The 23,301-nt window shown below is 40.8% G+C and overlaps 1 protein-coding gene across 4 annotated transcripts in view; it reads right to left on the reverse strand.

Moving 5' to 3' along the window:
- LOC5575250 (diacylglycerol kinase 1) overlaps window positions 1-23,301 on the reverse strand; it is a 655,530-nt gene that overhangs the window by 346,330 nt on the left and 285,899 nt on the right. The window lies entirely within an intron of this gene.

The following is a 23,301-nucleotide window of genomic DNA, read 5'->3' on the forward strand; positions in this document are numbered from 1 at the left end:
ACATATCATACATCCGACGAAAGTTTAGACTGCGAAATGATGATTCCATGTACTTTGGGGTAATCGAGATCAGTTCGCCTTCGAGCATCGGAGTCTCTGTAGCTTGTAGGTTGAAGCGCCCATCTAGCGTATAGGTTGTCGTGGGTTCGATCCTCACCGGAGCATGTGGTTTCTTATCGCAGTTTCAATTTCAATATGTACATTTGACACGTCAAAGCATTATAAGCTATAGTGGTACATTTCAAGCCATTTTAAGCCAGTTTGGCCATTTTAAGTCATTCTTAGCCGTTTTAAGACATTTTAAGCCGCTTGAAGCCTTTTAAAGCCGTTCTCAGTCAATTTTAAGCTATTTTAAACCCTTTAGATCCACTTTAAACGATTATTAGCGGTTTTAAGCCATTCTAGGCCGTTTCAAACCGTATGAAGCCGTTTCAAACCGTTTGAAGCCGTTTTAAGCTATTTTCAGCCATTTTGAACATTATTATGATAGTTTTAAGCCGTTTTAAGGTAGTTTGAAACCATTTTGAGTCAGTTTTAAACCGTTTGAAACCAGTTTAAGCCATTTCAAGCTATTTCAAATCATTGTGAGCCATTTTCAGTCGTTTAAATGACATTTAAACAAATTTAAGCCAATTTTTAACCATTCTATGCCGTTTCAAACCGTATAAAACCGTTTGAGGCCAACTTTAGGCCGTTTAAAGCCGTTTTGAGCCACAAGGGACATTCCTATAATTCCGTAAGGGAAGGGGTTTGAAAGACGCCAAAATTATTTTACGTAATTAGTGTACGGCCCCTTATAAGTTGTTTCAAACCAATTCAAGCCGTTGTAAGCAAATTGGAAATCAAATTAAAGCCATTTTAAGCCGTTTTAGCAGTTTTAAACAGTTTTACGCCGATAGAAGCCATTTCAAGCCATTTTTAGCCGTTGTAAACCATTTGAGCTGTTTTAGGCAAATTTGAAGTCGTTTTAGCCGTTGTAAGCCATATTAAGCCATTTTGAGTCATTTAAAGCCATTTTTAGCAAATTTGAAAACAATTTAAAATTATTTTAAGCATTTTTAAGCCATTTTAAATAAATTTGATGATCATGAGCTCTAAGTCGTTTCTTAGCCATATTATGCCATTTTAAGCAATTTTACGTCGATTTAAGCCATTTCAAGCCATATTAAAACGCTTTGAGTTATTTTAAGCCGTTTTAAGAAATTTGAAGCCAATTTGAAGTTGGTTCAAGCCGTTCCCCCGAATGCCATTACCTCGAATTCCATTACTCCGAATGTACCATTACCCCGAATGCTATTTCCCCGAATTTACAATTATCTTGACATGATGATGTTGATGACATTTCTCCATGATATTGGAATTCGGGGTATTGTCATTCGGGGTGATGGGTCGTTCGGGGTTTTGGAATTCGGGGTAATGGCGTTCGGGTTAATGGCATTCGGGGTAATGAGGTTCGGGGTAATGGGGTAGAATCGTTTGAATCCGTTGTAAGCAGTTTTTAAGCTATTTTAGGCAAATTTGAAGCCAACTTGAAGCCATATTAGGCCCTTTCATACCGTTATAAGTCATCTTAAACTAATTTGAAGCCAATAGGAATCCGTTTCAAGCCATTGTTAGCCGTGCAAAGCCATTTTAAGGAATTTTAAGTAATTTAAGCCGTTTTTTAAGCAAATTCGAAGTCAATCTTAAACCATTTTATGCAGTTTTAAGTAAATTTGATGCAAATAAGAGGCCGTTTTGAGTCTTTCGAACCAATTTAAAGCTATTTAAGGCAAATCTGAAGCTCATTTAAAGCGATTTCAAGCCGATTGAAGCCATTTCTATCCACTTAAATTATGAGGTAATTTTAAGTTGTGTTAAGCCGTTCTTAGCCATCTTAAACCCTTTTAAGCCGTTTTAGGCAATTTTGAAGCCCATTTAAAATCGTTTTAAGTTATTTGATGCCATTTAAAGCCATGTTAAACAAAAAATCTTACTATGGGAGGGGGGAGGAGTGGTTGAAAACCGCCAAAATTGTTTTACGTAATTAATGAACGGCCCCTTAAAAGCCGTTTCAAACCAATTCAAGCCGTGGTAAGCAAATTTGAAGCCTATTTAAAGCCATTTTAGGCCGTTTAAAGCCATCTCGGGCCTTCTTATGAAATTTTAAACCATTTTCATAAATAACATATTTGATATCTTAAAACGTTTGCAATTGTAATGAGGTTTTAAACTATTCGTGAAAGTCTTAAAAGTATCTAAAACAGCTTTCTTGATAAAATTTGTTTTTTTCTTTTTCATTTCCTATTCATCTCTACCCGGGTTGCCATTGCCATTCGTCGGTGACAATGGGGGAAAACTGAGGTTCTGCCACTGATGCACGAAGCTTTGTACACTCAATTAAATTTTTCGTTCGAGACCAAGCGCTCAGATTGCGAACCCGAAAGCGCTCATTTTCCAACGGGGTGGTAAATTTTCCACGGAGATATCATTTGAATAAACGAGCTCGGATGGCAAACCATCTTGAATGGGGATGGGATGGATGTCCTTGACAACTCCCACACCGGCTGCTGCTGGGGAATGCCACCGGCACGCTCCGTAACCCGGGTGGAGGAGGGTTGAATATCGAATTCTGCCATTGATACAGAATATTTGAATGCCAAATTTGTCATTTTTTTGTTCGAAATAAGAGTTAAAATAACAAAAATTATAACTCAATTTACATGGCATAAAAAGATCTTTTCAGAATGAAAATTTACTTGACTTCACTGGGCATAGAGTATCACCGTACTTGCCACACAATATACGAATGCAAAAATGTCAACTTTGGCGAAGAAAGCTCTCAGTTATTGTAAGTGCTCATTGTACACTGTGAGCTGAGAAGCAGGCTTTGTCCCAGTGAGGACGTAAAGCCTAGAAAGAAGAAGCAGAAGAACATGGTATAAATACTAAAAAATATCTTGCTATGTCGTTGTAACAAAGTATAGACAAAAGGAAATTTAGCTTTAACTTGCTAAAATTTAATATTATTTCATCATTATTATGTTATCCACCGCTACTCGGGTACCCAGTAACAAACGCGAATTGCCTGAGACTACAAATTGCTCGTGGCTTGGTGTATTGTGCTCTCGTGGAGACTCCTTTTACGCATCGCCGGCTCCTGTGGCACAATCGTTCACTGGAGGCCAATTCAGCGGAAAGCTTACGCACTCACATTCATTAAATTAATCCTAATGATCTCGTCGGGCTTAACCGGCCCCGGACCCCGTGACGATGGGTTGGTATCCAATTGAAGGGGTTTGTATGATTTTTTGTAGACAGAGCATTTGGCACAAATGAACAAAAAAAGGACAAATCTCTGAATTCACAGCTTTTTCAAAAAAAAAAAGGGTTTTAAAACTGTCATTAAACGTGTAAAAAGTGGAAGAAAGGACGTTTCTCCGAAATGCACGCTTTCTTCCAAGGGTGAAATGGTTAATGTTGATAATTGCACCGAAATGAACAATCAGTTCGATGCTCTAGACAAATTTTGCGAACTCTTTGATTCAAGTGAGGAAGCAAATAGTGCCGCCTATCGTGGTCAGTTGTTCCGAATTTGACGGATTTTGGCAGGAGATCTTAAACTCTTGAAGAGAAAAAGCACATTTTTTACATTTCCTCAAATTATTGTCCTCAACTTTAGGCCTGGTAATGATCAGCCTAAATGAAATACATGTCCATTCTAGACAACATAATAGAATCATTTTCGATTTTTGACCAGTGCCCTTCAAGTCACACTTGAAGCTATGAGATTTTATTTACGTAGCTTCATGAAGAAGTTTTATGAGGAGTAAAAATTTGGCACCGTAGAGTGAGCCGGCTTTTATCATTCTTGTTATGCTCTTTGAACGTCTGTCTTTAATTATTTTTAAAGGATTAGCTCGATTTTTAGCCGTCGCTTGGGTGCCACGATTTTATATTGATTTTTTTTAAGGGCACAGAAGTTAAATATGAAGCTCTTGTATCTCCCCTACTCGGAACGCCACGAACTGTTTATAGTTGTGGCTCTACCCCATTTGGCATAATGTCATCTGGCATAATGCCAATTGGCATAATGGCCATTTGGCATAACGGCGATTTGGCATAATTTGAAGAATACATTGCCTCAAATTATTGTCCTCAACTTTTGGCCTGATAATGATCAGCCTAAATGAAATACATGTCCATTCTAGACAACATAATATAATCATTCTAGGTAACATAATATAATCATTTTCGATTTTCGACCAGTGCTCTTCAAGTCACACTTGTAGCTGTGAGATTTTATTCACGTAGCTTCATAAAGCACCGTAGAGTTAGCCGGCTTTTATCATTCTTGTAATGCTCTTTGAACGTCTGTCTTTAATTATTTTTAAAGCTTTAGCTCGATTTCTGGCCGTCGCTTGGGTGCCACGATTTTATATTAATATTTTTTTTTGAGGGCGCAGAAGTTGAATAAGAACAACATCCAATGTTCCAAAGAAGGAAAATCTCAAGAGAGATTCTTTGCCTTAAATGCTACAACAATCAGTTGATACACGGTTATTAGTTAAGCAGAATATTTCGCCTATTGCTGAACGGCCTTAAATCTCGCCTATTACTGAACAATATGTGTGTTCCTAACGAAATGTTTAACAATTAGCGAGCATTTTGTGCGTTCAATAATTGGTGAACTACCCAACTAGAAAATTTACCTTCTTTCAAACATAAGCTGTTCATTTAGTATGCAGCGTAGTGAATCATAGGCACGCCATGATCGATTTTTAATTACATCGGATGCCTCGGATGGTACCGTGTTGATTCAAATTTTCCGGACGCTTCAAATTCCGGAAACTCATCTTAACTGAATGAGTACGACTCAGTGGTGAGATCCATGATATGATCACGACTAACCGGATTTCCGATATAACGCGGTTACGCCAAACGAATATGTTTCTGGTCCCATCGCTCGTTCCCGCTGGAGCAAGCGACACATCCAATGGACTCAACCCTACTCAATCCCAGACACTGCCCCTAATTCACCCAAAAGTCATTTTTCTTCTACTTTATGCATGGAGAATGTAAAGGACGTGGTAATTATAGACTTTAGACGAAAAAGTCGGAATTTAGTCTAAAAATATCGCGAAAAGGCCACTGTCCGGCATTCGCAGCGTCCACAGTTCGTTATGACTCGTTAAACTGCAAACTCAAAAGAACAGCTCATGTTTAAAAGAAGATGAATTTTACTAAGGAGCTGCCCATTAACCCATGGTCATTTTTTTGGAATTTCAGACCGAATTGTTTCCTCCACTGTGGTCAGTTGTCAACACAAAAATTTTAAAATTTGTATGGACTGTGGTCTTTGGCCAAACCCCCCTTCCGCCCGTAAATGACCACATGGTTCATGGACGACCCCTAATCTAAATTAATTACCCCATATGTTATGGGATGCCTCTCCAGCGATATGCTCAACCTCAGATGTGACAAGTAATAATGTTGGTAATATTATTATCATCAGCCTCAAACGCACTATTTGGACGAGCCTATCTTAAAGTATTTCCTCGTACTTACATCACATTAACTTCTTTGGACTAAAGATCATTGTCAATATTAGTCCCTTTTTCCAGTCATTTTGACTAGTCATAGACAGACATTTCAATCACTTTAAGGGGGCAGGATCCGTCATTGATTTCGGAATTTTCAAAAGCAGTTTTTTCGTTCAAAGTCAAGAAAATTTACAGGAAAATGTGACGGAGCGTTGAACGTTAAATGTGAAATGTGTGAGAAAAATATATATATATTTTTAATTATGCCAGATGGCCGTTATGCCAAATGGCTATTATGCCAAATGGCCATTATGCCAAATGGCATTATGCCAAACGGCATTATGTCAGATGGCATTATGCCAAATGGGGTAGAGCCGCTAATGTTGTCGCAGCTAATACAAGCTCCTCCCCTTCAAATTTTCTTCCCACGGGTAATCGTTCGATTCTTTTTTTCAATTCAAAAGAAAATACCCATGATTATTCTACCGAAGGTAACTGCTATTCCGTCTCTTTATCAACTGAATATCCCAACATAAAATAAAAAAAAATGTACAATTTCTAGTAACATGTCTTTCTCTGATTTTGATGTTTTAACTGAAAAACTGAATCAAAGGAAGTTTTTGGTATAAAATTTACTAACAAATTTGTTATTGTTATCGAATATTTTGAATTGAAATGCTCCTGCTTTGTATGATTAAGAAGACGCATTGGGGTAGGAATCTTACAGGCCTCCTCCACAAATTTTTCAGGGTATTTGATATGAATTGGAAAAAAAATATAATAATTTTAGGGAAAATTGTTGAATATAGGCAGACCGGGACATGTTAGCCAACATTATATGTAATTATGGCCACATTATGTCAAGAGATTATGTAGCCAGCGAGACTTGAACCCATGCATATTTCAAGGATATCTGAATAACCACAAACAAGTTTTCGATTATTTTCTAATTACTACATCTTCCGGAACGTTGCAAAAAAAAAAACTGCGGAAATTCATCCTGGAATTCGATGAAATTTCAATAACACTTTCAATCTGAGTTCCTCAAGGAGATCAACAATCCCTTTACTTTATTTTTAAATCATTTTGTACTGCAATTTTACGAGAAATGTTCGCCCAAATTCTACCAAGAGAATGTTAAGAATTAAGACATATTATATCATGAATAATATCATATTTTAATTCTATGAATTTCACAATGTAGTTCTAAAATTATTCTACCGGAAAGATTCCAAGAAATTTCTCTCTGTATTCCTTCGAATATTCTCCTCATATTCCACTAAGAATTCTTTCACAAATTTCATCAAAACATCCACCAGAAAGTGTATAAGAAATGCTTTCCTAGTTTCTACTTTAACCATTCCAGGACATGCACCGAAAACTCCGGAATACCACAAATATTTTTTTACGAAGAATCTCGTCAAAAGCTCTAAGAATTTTCTTTAGAAAACGGTTCCAGAAACTTCACTGCACATATCGACTCTAATTTCAACTTCTACGTTTACATTGGATTCAATCATGATCGCAATAATTTAAATTAATTTCTTTGGAAGACATATACGTCCAAAATCTCCCTCTGGATTTAGCTTAAAATCTGAAAACATTCTGATGGATATAACATAACGATATTTTGCCAAGAAAAATAAATTTCTCGATGATTTCTGAATTAAAATTCGCAAAATTTTGATTAACATCCTGTGATGAATTTTCCCACATTTTATAACGGGAAATATTTTCAATAAATTTATATACACAAAAAATCACCTGATAACTAATTTAGAAGTTTGTGAGGAAATTCTTCAATAATTTCGTTCAAATTTCACCATATTCATTTACAAGCATTTCGCCAAAAAGAAAAATATCCACGAAAGTTCATTAGGAATTTTTACAAGAAGAATAAAATCAGTTTACAAAATATTAGCGTTGACTTTTCCAAAAAAATGATGTCTTTTTCCAATATTTTAAGTATAGATTCTCCAAGATTCAGAATACAAATATGTTCAGATTCAGAGAACAGTAATGTTAAACATTTGTTTGACTAATACAAACTTCGTAAATTCCTATTCCAAATCCTACTTATTCCGTTAGTAACTATGTCAAAAATAATGCCAACAAGACATATCCGCAGGAATGTCATCACTTGGTGTATCACTAAGACGCGAAAAAAAAAATCACGGATCAATCCAGCCACCTTAGAAAATCACAAAAATACTGTATATTTTAGATTTCTCTAAAAGCAAATTCCAGGATAATACTTTAAAATAATCCAGAAAAAGCTCTACAGAAATATCGGGAAATATTTATGGAATGATTTCTAGTAAAACTTTGAAAATTTGATTGATAGAGAGCCTGGCCAGTTATTGACACAGGCTATAATACGTTCAGACAGTATTTTCAAGGATTTTTAAGAATCCACCAACATTTCTGCAGGCATTCCTAAAACAGTTATTCGAAGTATTCCTTTGAGGAATCGGTCAGATTTTTTTTCAATAAAGGAGACCTTTAGATTTCTTCAGGATTTAATTTAAGTTATCCCCAGATCATTTGTTCTATCAAATGGAAAAATTACTAAACACAATGCAAAAATGTTTGATATTTATCGTAATAATTGTTGCAGAGATATGTTAAATAACTCTATGGAGAATTTTTAGATAAATCACTTGGAAAAATACCTTATGCAATCCTAGAGAAATTCTTGCAGGAACTATTATATCTTCTTTTATGCGATACTAAGGTAATTTCTAGAATGATCCTAGCAATGATGTTTGGAAAAAAATATGGGGAAAATATTTAAAGCTTCCTAGGGAAAACTGAAGAATTTTGCAAAATCCTTGAAAAGGTACAAACAGCATTTCTGTTGTAATTCCTGGAACAACGTTTTAAAACTACTCAAGGCAAGTTAGTGGAAAAATTCGTTCTGATAAGGACGGTTAATAAAAATGTGCTTTTCTATGAAAAATAAGACATGCTTCGATGTTTCTCAATTTTTCAATAGTTTAGCCATGAGAATCAATAGTGTTCATTGTTCGAGTAGATTCGTAGAAAGATTTCCAATCGATTGGTGCAAGAATCTTGAAAATCTATCCGGGCGTTAGTAAGCTATCAACAGTCAAAATCTAACCACTTTTCGTGACGCGAGGGATTTTTCGTTTTTCGAAATTGTACCCCAGTATGTTGCCGTAAGACGTTATCCAACGTCAACAAATAGTTCCTAAAGTGTTTCCTATGATTCACATAAGGTTTTTGGCAGATTCCTCGCAATAATAACTGCTGGATATTGATTGAACTTTTAAATGATATTCGGTAAGGTTTTTGACAGAAGTCTGATTTTTCGTTAGACAAATTCTGAAAATAATTTTGTTTTAAATTCAAACAATATATATTTTATCTTTGTAGCAAATCAGTTAATTTTGTTTTTTGGTTCCGTCGGGCAGGGGGGAGGGGGAAGAAATATCAGCAAGAATCACTAGAGTTATTCTTGGAATAATTCTAGAGCAAATTTCTAGGTGTTGGTTCGTGAAGCTCTTTTTTTTTGAAAAAAAAACCTACATGTGACATCTCCAAAGGACTTAAAGAGGTTTACCAGAAGATAATTTTTGAATTATCCTTTTTAAATTTCTGGAAATTGTTTGCATGCTGAATGCTCAGAAATATCCCACAAACACATAAAAGAATGCCTGGAGATTATCATGAAAACGTTATGAATCAAATAAGAAAACAAAAAGAAAAAAAAAGTTCAAAAAAAAAAAAGAAAGTGAAGATATATTTAAGAATTACCCAGCGGAAATTTCAAAGGAATTTCTGGAAGAAATTTTCAGAACAAACCGATAACATAAAACTCAATAACAAGTTATGTTGTTCACATTACAAATTAAAATTAATCAGGACCGCTAAATATGCAAAGCATTTTAAGATACTTTTACATCTTTCCTCCTAAATTTTCATGAAAAATAACAGATTAGTGAAAACTATGCTTTTGCGATGGATATTACATCCGTGACACTAGAACTCGCTGTGCTCTCTAGGCCCCCTCCAGAGAAAAAATCCTAGTAACGCCAATGAGCTATTGAGGACGAGCTATTTAATTTCCTAACAGCTGACTTCGAAAACATTCTCAATCAACAGAACGATTTCGAAAATTCCTGGGAGATTGATTTGGAAGAAGTGAGAACTATTATTAAAGGGCGAACACAAAAAGTCATGCCAGTTTCTTATAATGTTTAGAATCGAACCAAAATTTTAGGGTAGTTTTATACATATATTTACTTCAAAAATCAAAAGAAAGTTAATCGATGGAACCTTGAGTGTAAAATTCAAGGCATATTCGCTTGATGCCCTCCATCAAAGTCTTTACAGTGTCATCCGGTACCAGTTTCTCAGTTTTTTTTTTTTTCATTTTCTTAACATGTCCTTCTCGTCTTTGACTGTCTTCTTGCTCTTCCGAAATTCCCGCTTCATTATTGCCCAGTACTGCTCCACCGGGCGCAGCTCCGGACAGTTTGGCGGATTCATGCCCTTTGAAACAAAATGGACAGAATTGGCCTCATACCACCCCATGACACTTTTAGAATAGTAGCATGATGCTATATCTGGCAAAACGGCAAAAGACGCTTCTCGAGGCACTCAGATTTGTAGATCTCGCCATTTACTGTGCGCTTTGTCACGAAAAGCTCACTCCTCAGTCCGCAAAAGCAGATGGCCTGCCAAATGAGATATTTGGAGGCGAACTTCAGCATTTTCTTCTTCTTCAATTTGTCGTCCACATCGAACTTGCTCTTGTCGGTGAAAAACTCTAACACCGGAATTTGCTTAAAATCGGCTTTTATATACGTTTCGTCGTCCATCACACAGCAGCCATATTTTGTCAGCATCTTCTCGTAGAGCTTCCATACCCGAGTTTTAGCCGTCGATTGTTGCCGTTCATCGCGGTTTGGGAAATTCTGTTCCTTGTATGTCCAGCTCTCTTCTTTGCATTCTGGATGTAGCTCTGCAACATGCCAATCTTTTTAGCCAAATCACGGCGTGAGACCTTAGGATTTGCTTTAATCATCCGCTTCACCTTTCCCTCCATCTTTTTGTTCTCCGGTCCAGGTTTTCTTCCAGCTCCTTTGCCGTGGTCCAACGTCAACCGCTCCTGGAACCGCTTCAACACTCTGGAGACGGTTGAATAGGGAATGTTCAACATTTTTCCCAACTGCCGGTGCGACAGCTCAGGAAATTCCAGGTGTTTGGAAAGAATTTGTTCTCCCAACTCACGTTGGAACACCTCCATTTTCGTTGAATCGAAAAACACGACTTCGAGTTTGACAGCATGTAAACAATACACATCAATGAGAATGTGTGCAAAATTTGGTTGATTTTTACCCAATGGTAAAAAAGTTATACCCTGTTAAATGTGTCGCAATAATTTCGTGTTCGCCCTTCAAAAAATTCAAAAATATGAATGCTCCTGGCGATGATGGAATTTTCTACATCCTCATCAAGAAACTTCCAGAAAGTAGCTTATCATTTTCAGTTGATATATTTAACAAATGTTTGCAATTATCATATTTTCCTGACAAATGGAAAACTGCTAAGGTTGTACCAATTTTAAAACTAGACAAAAATCCTGCAGAAGCTTCTATCGTTCAATCAGTTTGCTTTCCATAGATCAAAATTTAACTTTCAAAAATCACATTGAGGACATTCAAGCCAAATGCAATAAATATGTAAAATGTCTCTATCCCCTGATTAATAGAAATGGAAACTTTGTCTTAAAAACAAGCTTTTGATATTAAAACAAATTTTCAGGCCAGCCATGTTGTATGCTGTACCAATATGGACTAGCTGTTGTAATAACAGGAAGAACAGTTTTGAAAATGATTCTGAACACTGTCCCTGGTATACAGTCGACTCTTCACATCTCGATGTTCTACATCTCGATATCTCTTCCTATGTCGATGATTTGTTCGGTCCCTTCATTCTGCATAAATGTTCACTCTCCGTATCTCGATATCCTCCTTATCTCGATATCTCCCTATCGCAATGTGATTTTCGTTCCCGATTTTCTCTCCGTACGTCGATATGCCCATTATCAAAGGCCACTAATGACTAGACTAGATTTTATGGATTCACAACAATTTGTAATGACGAAATGACGTCTGTTCATTTTCGATTATCCTAGTAACGGAGTGATTTTCAATCTACAGTTAACTATCCCTTACTCGATATTGAAGGGACCATCGAGTTAGGGAGGTATCGAGTTACAGAACACAAAACCAGTGCAACTGCGATCTAAGGGACCATCGAGTTAGTCATGAAAACCAACTTTTACTATGGTTCTCTAACTCGATATCGAGATACAGAATATCGAGTAAGGGAGAGTTGACTGTAGTATTCATTAAAAATTTGTTCTTTGTCTCGATCTCTCCCTATCTCAATGTTCCCTTCCTGGGAGGGAGAAACCGATACAAAATTTATGTACGTCATAGTGAGCCGAGATTCTGTAACGAATGCTTCAGGTACGTGACCAACAGCAGCTTATGCGCCACTCACCGAAGGTGAGACTGCTGAGGCTGTTTAAGGCCCGGCAGAGGCTCTTTTCTAGGGCGGGTTGAATTTATCCCTCAAACACCGAAAAACACCTAGTAAACCACAAAGCCGACTCAAAGAATACCAATCTAAACTAATCCAATTCAAAAATTATACTAATTAGCTAAAAATTTAAAAATCTAGTTCAAAAAACGATCAACAAAGGCTCAATGAGATTTGTTGAATTAATTCCTGATATATCAAATCGTTTCTTCGTCAACCTTCACTTTGGTGTGGACCTAATAGTTTTCAAATCCTGTTTATTTAAATTCAAATTCATTTACAGAGGCCTATCTATCTGAAGGTGACGTCACCAATTGGTTTGAAATTCTTACTTCTAGGTTTTGAATCTTACTAGCTAGTAAAAGAAAAATATATATACAATATTCAAAATCTGACCTTGTGCAGGTGTCAAACCTGTTCAGCTTCCGGCGATCAGGTTCTGCTTCGACGAGATGCGGGAATTCGTCCTTAACTCCCACGCAGAACAATCCTACTCACGTGTTCTTCAAGCATGCGCATGCGTATGGGCCGAACCGCAAAAAGCTTCACTGGTAGGTGGCGTACTTACGTTAGGCTACCGTCGACCATCAGCAAATGGCGGTTGCGTATATGATCGCCCACTCCGCTGGCGATGATTGTCGTTGCTGCTACTCGTGTGTAGATGGCGTACACGAAGCTTTCGGAGGCAAGCGTTTGCCTATCGTGCGATGTTTCGACAACAGCCAAGTGACGTAACGGAGGAGCTTTGATGTTGCGGGTCGCGTTGCGTAGCCAACTTGAGGGGAAGCTTTATGGCGGTGTACGTTGCGGCACTAGACTGGTTCACTCGCAATCGGGGAACGTGTGCGGATCGAATTCGGTCGGATGAAAATCCACCACACATAAACACCCGCGATGACCAGCGGGAAAAACCTGGTCAAGCGAATTTACGAACACTAAATTGAGCACAGTAATTTGCACATAATTCTCGTCTTACCTTAGATCAACAGAAATTATTCACATCTGTTAAGGTTGTTTTAATAGTGCACAATCTAAATTCAACTTTTCCTGCAACTAATAACTTCCGTTATAATTTTGAAGCACTATAAAATTAAAAGCTTGTACCCTGCACTAAATGTGAGCTTATTTAAATGATATAAGCTTATTTCTCACTATAATGAAATTCAACTTTACTATAATTTGCTATTCACACCGAACTATAAAAGCTGACGAATCGCACGAGAATAATAGTCCCCTTACAGGAATTTCGCTTTTATGTAAAGCTATGAATTCGTATCTATTTTTATACGAACGCAATTTATTCTCACCCCATCTCATTCTGCCTTACGTTAACCTACATCGCGATCTCATCTCAAAGTTCTTTTTTGGTATTACAAAAGATCGCAGCAAAGCGGATATACAAAAATCTGCGCGATCAGTTTAAAAAGGCACTTGATCTGCTTCATGATCAACTAAATGAGATCTGTGGAGGTGCTCACGGAAGCTTTTGGAAACATTCGAATATAAACTTTATTGAAAAAGCTTCAGATGTCCCAACTCATTCATCGAGATGGCGTGTCAGTTGCTGAAAGGGTCTAATGTACCATAACTTTATACACTGTTAAGTTGACTTAACGGTTAATAAGATTGGATGCTAAATATATTGTTACATTTTCGCCGATGCTAAATTAAAAAAAAATGAAATTTTCAAATTTCATTTTTTTTTTTGAAATTTGAAAATTTTAACTACATTAACCATTTTACTAACACTTAATTAAGAACTGAATCTTTACACAAACTTAACCGATGAACGGTGGGAAATGGATTAAATATGTAATATGAACGAAATTTACTTTGAACCTTACACAAATTATTGAAATTTTAACAAAAATGATTGAAATTATCTACCGGATATTCTGGACCAGTCTAATCTCATTCCTGAACTTAATCCAACTCTCTTCATTTACTCTTACTTCTCATTAACATCAGAAAAATCTGATTAATTTTCCTTACCTACTAACCGACTAACTTCAGACATATCTGAAAAACCGAGTTTGATTCATAAACGAAATAACTCCAATAATGATTGGAAATGCGTATTTCTTCACGAACGTGTACCTAAACTAAAACGTACTCATTCTCATTCACGCCCAAAAGCTCTCTCTCCTAGTGGGAGTGCTTTCCAATCAGAATAACCGGATAGAAAACATCGCACAAATTGATGCTATAAGAAAACAAAATCAAAACAAGAACTGTCAAAGTAATATGGATTATCGAAGCTGGGCTGTTGTTTTATTGGAAAGTTGTTCGAATTAAGTGAAATTTAAGTACAAAACCGGACTATTGCAAAACGTAAACGAAATTTAAAGATAGTGATTATTGGGATCTAACTGAATTACTATTGCTGCTACGGAATTTCGAACTGTAAGTATACTAAATCTGAACTGAAACATAACGAACTAAAGATTCATTGCCAACTATATTCTAGGGACAAAAACGACACTTAACTATACGGATGGCGAATCTACGTGCGAGGAAACACAGGTGTGACATCTCGAGCACGGATGTTAGTACCTCTAGGAGTATTTTGGACCTTATGTTTTGGTTGATGGAGACGGTGCTCAACATCGACATAGCTGGTTCTCTATGCATCTTGCATGTTGCAGAAGATGCCTTCAACGTGAGGTAACACTTACATGACTTCTCTAACGTTGGAATAAACAACCTCTGGAGAGTGTTTTATGTAATTACAATACTTTTAGTTTATGTGCACCGTTTGATGACACCGACATAGCTTGAGTTTTTCAGAGCTTGTTTAAGCTCTTTTTAGGAATGACCCATGGTAAACTCCGGAGATCCTTTTACCGTCTAAGCCCTCAACTATATAGGAATTGGTTCCCACTTTTTCTCTTATTCGGACTTTGGTAAATTTGCTCGCTAGTTTACCCACAAAATTACGACTTTTGTCGGACAAATGAATATTTTTCTTGAATACAATATTGCCAGGGTCAATGTTGTGTCTCGTATTCGCTCTAAGGTTGTACGTTTTGGAATATTTTTGATAGGCTTTCATGAGATTTTGCCTGACCAAACCAAATAGTGCTTTCAGGTCTTCATTCAGTTTAACGGGATTACGATCTGAGTCCTCTATTTCTCTCAGAAAGTCGTACTCAGCACCCGAACTAACCATATTCCGCCCAAAATTTATGAAAAACGGAGTGTGGCCTGTGCTATCATGCACCGTGGTTCTTATTGCTTGGGCGATCTTGTGGATAGATCGATCCCATTCTCGATGGTCTTTTTGCTGATGAAGGGAGCAACGGATAGCTGTTACTATAACCCTGTTTACTCTTTCTACGGGGTTCGGACTAGGATGGTATACAGCCAGATTCCAGTGCGTGACTTCGTAATTCTTCAGTAGCTTAGTGAAAGCTTCGGATTTAAAGACTTTCGCGTTATCTGTAATGCATATTGCCGGTACGCCAAACAAGTTGAATACATGATTTTCCACAAACATGCATACAGCTGGGGCTGTGGCGCTGCGCATGCATTGGACCATTATAAATTTAGAGAAATGGTCGCAGACTACCAAGAGCCAAATATTACCACTTTTCGATCTCGGGTATGGCCCAAGAAAATCCAGGGATATCATTTCCCAGGGTCTGGAACAGATCTTTGGCTTTCCACAAACGGGTCTGACATTAAGATTTGGGGTTTTGGATTCTTTGCAAATCACACAACTGTTACAATATCGTTGCACGTCAGACGACATTCGGGGCCAGTAATAGCGTTCGCGTAATCGGGCAAGGGTTTTGAGGAACCCATAATGAGCTTGTTCATGGGTCTGTTTGATGAGGCTACGGCGCTCTGGTAACGGTACGACGTACTTCCACTTAAATCCTGGGTCTTCAATTAGGGTGCTGTTAGTCACGAATTTGTATATTTTTCCGTCAGTTATTTTGAAGTCCTTATAGCGTTCGGGGTATTTCTCGATCATATCTCGAAGTTGAGTGATGTATGGGTCCGGAATTGAACAGTCAATGGTACAAATGGACCGCGATAATGCGTCGGCCGGAATATTCTCCGAACCCTTTTTATACTGATACAAGACATCGTATTTTGCTAATTTTAATGCCCACCGGGCAATTCTGGGTGATCGGGACTCGATGGACATACTGTGCAGAAACGTGAGGCTCATCGCATCCGTTTGCACAATGAACTGCGTTCCTTCTAAAAAGTGTTTGAAATGTTCAATGCTCATCAGAACAGCTAAACACTCCCGTTCTGTAGCGCTGTATCTACGCTGCGTGCTCGATAGTTTTTTAGAGAAATACGCGATGGTTCGACGTTCACCGTCTTGGATTTGTATTAACACTGCACCGATAGCCAAATCCGAACTATCAGTCTCCAATATAAACGGAATCTGGAAATTGGGATTCGCCAGAATAGGGGCTGTAACTAGAGCGGTTTTTAGTTTTGTCAGCGCTGTTTCAGCCTCCTCGGTCCATACGAATTTCTTTTTATTCTTTTTCAAGAGATCTGTAATGGGGGTCGTAATATCGGAGTAGTTTTGCACGAATTTCTGATAGAAACCGGCTAATCCGAGGAGTCTCCGAATATCCTTGACCGTTTTAGGACTCGGGTAATCCAACACTGGTTGTATTTTGCTAGCGTCCATTGCAAGGCCATGTTCAGATAACACGTACCCAAGGTAACGGATCTGTGTTTGACAAAAACGACTCTTGCTTAAGTTAATCGTCAACCCAGCCCTCTGTAAGCGTGCGGCTACGATACTTATAAGCTCGAGATGTTCCTTCAGGGCGCGGTAAATGGCTGGGCATGGCGTACCATTGGTACCTCGCGTACCTGCAGGAATAAAATAGACCCCTTTGTGCGGTCCTTAGCCTCTTGCCCAGCAACTCCTATCCCTACCTCCTCGTGGTACTGGCCGGGGTACGAGTAACCTTGGGGAAGATCGGGTAACCAACCCCCGGTGGGAACTTTGGTCGTATGCTGACAGGGAAGGGGGGGTTTGCTTTTGCAAACCTGGAGCGTCTGTACTCCACGTTAGGAGCGGCTCACAACAGCGTCTGTTCCCCATGTCAGGGGCGGCTGATCATCGTCCGAGTGCCAGAGAAGGACTCTAAGCTAAACTGCGCACTATGGCCCTCCGAACATTTAGGGGGAATGGTCCTCCGGAAATCTAGGGGGTTGGTGTCAGGCCCTGCGAGCCAGCCGTAAAAACACATCAGCACAGGAACGCCAACGAGAGAATACGGACCGGAACAATCGGCAAAGACCACAGCGACGAAAATGGACTAGCGATTGGAAACTCGGTACGTGGAACTGCAAATCTCTCAACTTCATTGGAAGTACTCGCATACTCTCCGATGTACTGAAGACCCGCGGTTTCGACATCGTAGCGCTGCAGGAGGTGTGCTGGACAGGAGCATTGGTGCGAACGTTTAGAGGTAATCATACCATCTACCAGAGCTGCGGCAACACACGCGAGCTGGGAACAGCTTTTATAGTGATGGGTGACATGCAAAGGCGCGTGATCGGGTGGTGGCCGATCAATGAACGAATGTGCAAGTTAAGAATCAAAGGCCGATTCTTTAACTTCAGCATAATCAACGTGCATAGCCCACACTCCGGAAGCACTGATGATGACAAGGACGCATTTTACGCGCAGCTCGAACGCGAGTACGACCGCTGCCCAAGCCACGACGTCAAGATCATCATAGGAGATTTGAATGCTCAGGTTGGCCAGGAGGAGGAGTTCAGACCGACGATTGGAAAGTTCAGCGCCCACCGGCTGACGAACGAGAACGGCCTACGACTGATAGATTTTGCCGCCTCCAAGAACATGGCCATTCGTAGCACCTATTTCCAGCACAGCCTCCCGTATCGGTACACCTGGAGATCACCTCAGCAGACAGAATCGCAAATCGACCACGTTTTGATCGATGGACGGCACTTCTCCGACATAACCGACGTCAGAACCTATCGTGGCGCCAACATTGACTCCGACCACTACCTGGTGATGGTGAAACTGCGCCCAAAACTATCCGTCATCAACAATGTACGGTACCGACGCCCGCCCCGGTACAATCTCGAGCGGCTGAAACAACCGGATGTCGCCAATGCGTACGCGCAGCATCTTGAGGCAGCGTTGCCGGATGAGGGCGAGCTCGATAGGGCCCCTCTTGAGGACTGCTGGAGGACAGTCAAAGCAGCCATTAACGACGCTGCCGAAAGCGTTGTCGGATATGTGGAACGGAGCTCAAGAAACGATTGGTTCGACGAGGAGTGCCAAGAGGTTTTAGAGGAGAAGAATGCAGCGCGGGCTGCAATGCTGCAGCATGGTACGCGGCAAAACGTGGAACGATACAGACTGAAGCGGAAACAGCAAACCCGCCTATTCCGGGACAAAAAGCGCCGCCTGGAAGAGGTGGAATGCCAAGAGATGGAGTTGCTGTACCGTTCTCAAGAAACGCGGAAGTTCTATCAGAAGCTCAACACATCCCGCAAAGGCTTCGTGCCGCGAGCTGAGATGTGCCGGGATAAGGATGGGAGCATCTTGACGGACGGACGCGAGGTGATCGAAAGGTGGAAGCAGCACTACGATGAACACCTGAATGGCGCAGAGAACACAGGCACAGAAGGTCAGGACAGCGAAGGCGATGGCTACGTCAGCACAGCGGATAGCGGAAATCAACCAGCTCCCACGATGGGGGAAGTTAAGGATGCCATTCAACAGCTCAAGAACAACAAAGCCGCTGGCAAGGATGGTATCGGAGCCGAACTCATCAAGATGGGCCCGGACAGGTTGGCCGCTTGTCTGCATCGGCTGATAGTCAGAATCTGGGAAACGGAACAGCTACCGGAGGAGTGGAAGCAAGGCGTTATATGCCCTATCTACAAAAAGGGCGACAAACTGGAGTGTGAAAATTATCGTGCAATCACCATCCTAAACGCCGCCTATAAAGTGCTATCCCAGATTCTCTTCCGTCGTCTATCACCTATAGCAAACGAGTTCGTGGGAAGTTATCAAGCAGGTTTCATCGACGGCCGCTCGACAACGGACCAGATCTTTTCCGTGCGGCAAATCCTCCAGAAATGCCGTGAGTACCAGGTCCCTACGCACCATTTGTTCATCGATTTCAAGGCGGCATACGATAGTATCGACCGCATAGAGCTATGGAAAATCATGGACGAGAACAGCTTTCCCGGGAAGCTCACAAGATTGATCAGAGCAACGATGGACGGTGTGCAAAACTGCGTGAAGATCTCGGGCGAACACTCCAGTTCGTTCGAGTCTCGGCGGGGACTACGACAGGGCGATGGACTTTCGTGCCTGTTGTTCAATATTGCGCTTGAAGGTGTCATGCGGAGAGCCGGACTTAACAGTCGAGGCACGATTTTCACGAGATCCGGACAGTTTGTTTGCTTCGCGGACGACATGGATATTATTGGGAGAAAATTTGAAACGGTGGCAGATTTGTTCACCCGCCTGAAACGCGAAGCAACAAGAGTCGGGCTAATGGTGAATGCGTCGAAAACAAAGTACATGCTGGTTGGCGGAACTGAGCGCGACAGGACCCGCCTAGGAAGCAGTGTTACGATAGACGGGGATACCTTCGAGGTGGTGGACGAGTTCGTCTACCTCGGATCCTTGTTGACGGCTGACAACAATGTTAGTCGGGAAATACGAAGGCGCATCATCAGCGGAAGTCGTGCCTACTATGGGCTCCAGAAGAAACTGCGGTCAAGAAAGATTCACCCCCGCACCAAATGCACGATGTACAAAACGCTCATAAGACCGGTAGTCCTCTATGGGCATGAGGCGTGGACTATGCTCGAGGAGGACTTGCAAGCTCTTGGGGTTTTCGAACGCCGAGTGCTAAGGACGATCTTCGGCGGCGTGCAGGAGAACGGCGTGTGGCGGCGAAGGATGAACCACGAGCTCGCTCAACTCTACGGCGAACCCAGTATCGTGAAGGTAGCTAAAGCTGGAAGGATACGCTGGGCAGGGCATGTTGCAAGAATGCCGGACAACAACCCTGTAAAGATGGTGTTCGCCACGAATCCGGTCGGAACAAGAAGGCGTGGGGCGCAGCGAGCTAGGTGGATTGATCAGGTACACCAGGACCTGGAGAGCGTGGGTCACAGCCGAGGATGGAGAGAAGCGGCCATGAACCGAGGGAATTGGCGAAATATTGTTGGCGAGGCTTTATCAAGATAATTGATGTAAAGCCAAATAAGTAAGTAAGTATGTTCCTTCAGAGTATTTGAAACGATAATTATATCGTCTAAGTATACATATACTCGAGGCTCCAAATCGTGACCCAGAACCTTAGACATTAGCCGAGCCATAGTCGCAGGGGCATTAGTTAACCCGAACGGCATGACTGTAAACCGAAAAAGCCCTTTGTTAGTTTTGAATGCCGTTTTATCTTTTGCGGATTTTTCAAGAGGCACCTGGTAATAGGATTCCGATAAATCGATTACCGAGAAGAACTTAGATTTTTCGATCCTCTGTAGAATTCCCATCATATTTGGGAAGGGAAAGTCGTCGCGTTTTGTGCATTGGTTTAAACGTCTTGAGTCCAAGCATATCCTCCATTTCCCGTTAGCCTTCTTGATAGGGAGAAGACGGTTCACAAAATCTACGACTCCTGAGCATTCTTCGATGACCCCTAACTTAAGCATTCGATTCACTTCCGCATCTATTACCTGTTCAACGACTGGAGACCAGCGGTAAGTTGGAATTTTGCGCGGTGTAGCTCCAGGAAGTAGTTCGATTTGATGCTTCATAATCTTGGTTCGACCTAACGATCCTTCTTTGGTAGCAGGAAGTTGTTTCACAACGTTGAACAAAGCTGAACGATCCTCTTCGGATAAATCGTGTTCGGTAATGATGTCCTCCGGTTTGCTTACCAAATTCTCCGGAATCTCTATAGTTGGGATCTCGAGGCTTTCATCGACTTCAATGTTTGATTCCTTTGGGTATCCCGATATCGATGCCGGTTCTAAATTGAAGCAAATCCTTTCCCTATCTCCAAAATATTCTTCTGCACAATTTAAGCCTGTTTGAAGTGCTGGATGCGACGAACCAGGACCAACCAATTCAAATCCAAATTTATTTAGGAAATCGACTCCTAAAATTAGGTCCTTCTTCATCTCGGGCACTACAATGGTTGGTAACACTTGGGTAGTTGATTGGTATGACACGGGTAAATTAACGTATCCAAGACATTGGTATGGAGTTCCGTCTGCAGTGGTTATTTGAAGTTTGAGAGGATGAATACTCAAACCAAGTTTTTGAATTAGTTTGACCGAGCTAATTACGGATAAACTAGCTCCCGTATCGGCCAAACCTTCAATCTCCTCCGACATAATTCGCACTTTCAGATGAGGGCACTTGTGCACTCGCGTGTCGATCTGAAGAACTTTGTTGAATAGGGAATAATTTGAAATAGGAATCTGATTTTCTACGGATGAGGAAGAGCGATTCCCAAACGGTTCCTCACTCATTCGTTTTTTGGCTCCTCATCATCGCGCGACTTCAAATTATGTCGATTAGGACATCTAAAGGCAGTCGTGTCCACGTGTCCACAAATATGACAGAAGATTTCTTTCTTCTGATTACAATCTTTCCACAGATGTCCCGTCTGTCTACAATTCCAACAGACCAACTGTGGTAATGTTGTAGCAGTCGAGTTATCTAGACTAGACTTTGTACCTGCTGCTTTCGCGTCTTTATTTACCCGCGAAAATTTCCCAAATCGCTTCTGCAACGCGAAAATTTGTTCCAAATCCTCCCCTTCATAATCTTCTCCATCTTCGTCGTCTGCTGTAAGCTGATGAATCGTCGGTTTAGTTTGACCAACGCCTGTATACAAATTTGGCTCCAGGGCATCAAATTTGTAACACATTTGAGCCAAGTGCTCAATTGAATTGATTGGCTCCAAAGCTAGACGACGTTTATACCCGATCTTCATATTCTCTACGATCAATTCATATTTCTCCCTCTCGGTCATTTTGTGATTCAGTCGTTGGGCTAGCATCTCAATATCTGCTAGAAACGCGCTGAATAACTCATTCGGTCGTTGCTTACGGTTACGAAGTTCCTCTTTTACGATACGGTCCCTGTTGGGATTATCGTATCGCATTTTTAGGTAACTTTCCAGGGTTTCCCAACTCTGAAACCGATCTTCATATGTGGTATACCACACGTATGCATTCTCCTTAAACAAAAGGTGAGCATGCCTGCGCAACTCCTGCTTAGTAATGTCATACGACCGGCACAAAATATCGATCTGCCGCAAAAAATCGGTAACAGGAATCGTGTTATTATCTCCACTAAATTTTGGCCACTTCTCGATAATGTTGCATTGTTGGTGTGGTTGGCGACGTACATAGCCGGAAGAACCGTAAGCATTGGGAAACGCTGTACGGTCGTATGAGTTCGGAAAGAGTGGCTGCGACATTCCTGGACGAGCTGTCCAGTGAGGGTCCCGTGGTGACCCCGATAGACTATTCGGTTGCATTGGTCTGTCATCCATTTCAGGAACACGCTCTCTTGGGTTTTGCAACGGTGGCATAGAATTCTCGGGAGTTATTAAACCTCTCAGATCTCCGCGAGAAATCTGAAACAATTCAGTATCTCGGAATCCCACGTTAGCAATTCGATCTGCCAACCGGCTGACGTCGAGGTTCGATGGTGAAACGCGTTGAGAACTACTGTCCAACAACCTTGCCAGGTAAGCTTTCACATACGTTTCGATCTCTGACGCATGAACGTATTCGCTCATACTCCTTTCATTTATTTCCGGATTATTAGGTGCCGGCGAGGTCGCTACCTCAACCCGCGACGGACCTGTCTGGCTAACCGGTTCTCTCACCGGTGGTGGTTGCGACAATGACAAATGCTGTGGATCATACGGTTTCACAGACCTTTGCTGAGCAAAATTAGTTTTGAAAGGCGGAGTGTAAAACGTTTTATCCAACAAACTTGCAGAAATGGTCGGATTGATGGGTAAATCCTTTGCTATTGGTGAGCTGCTAGTCCGTGGTGGTTCGGGTATCGCCTGGACATCCGGATCACTCAGAAATCCTGGAGCCGACCGACGACGATCTGGATTCGCAGCTACATTTCGTCCAACATATTCGGACACACGTGACGCTGGGACGTTATCCGACGAAATAAACGGATTGTTCCGAG

Source organism: Aedes aegypti, chromosome 2 (assembly GCF_002204515.2).
Source record: "Aedes aegypti strain LVP_AGWG chromosome 2, AaegL5.0 Primary Assembly, whole genome shotgun sequence".
Lineage (NCBI taxonomy): Eukaryota > Metazoa > Arthropoda > Insecta > Diptera > Culicidae > Aedes > Aedes aegypti.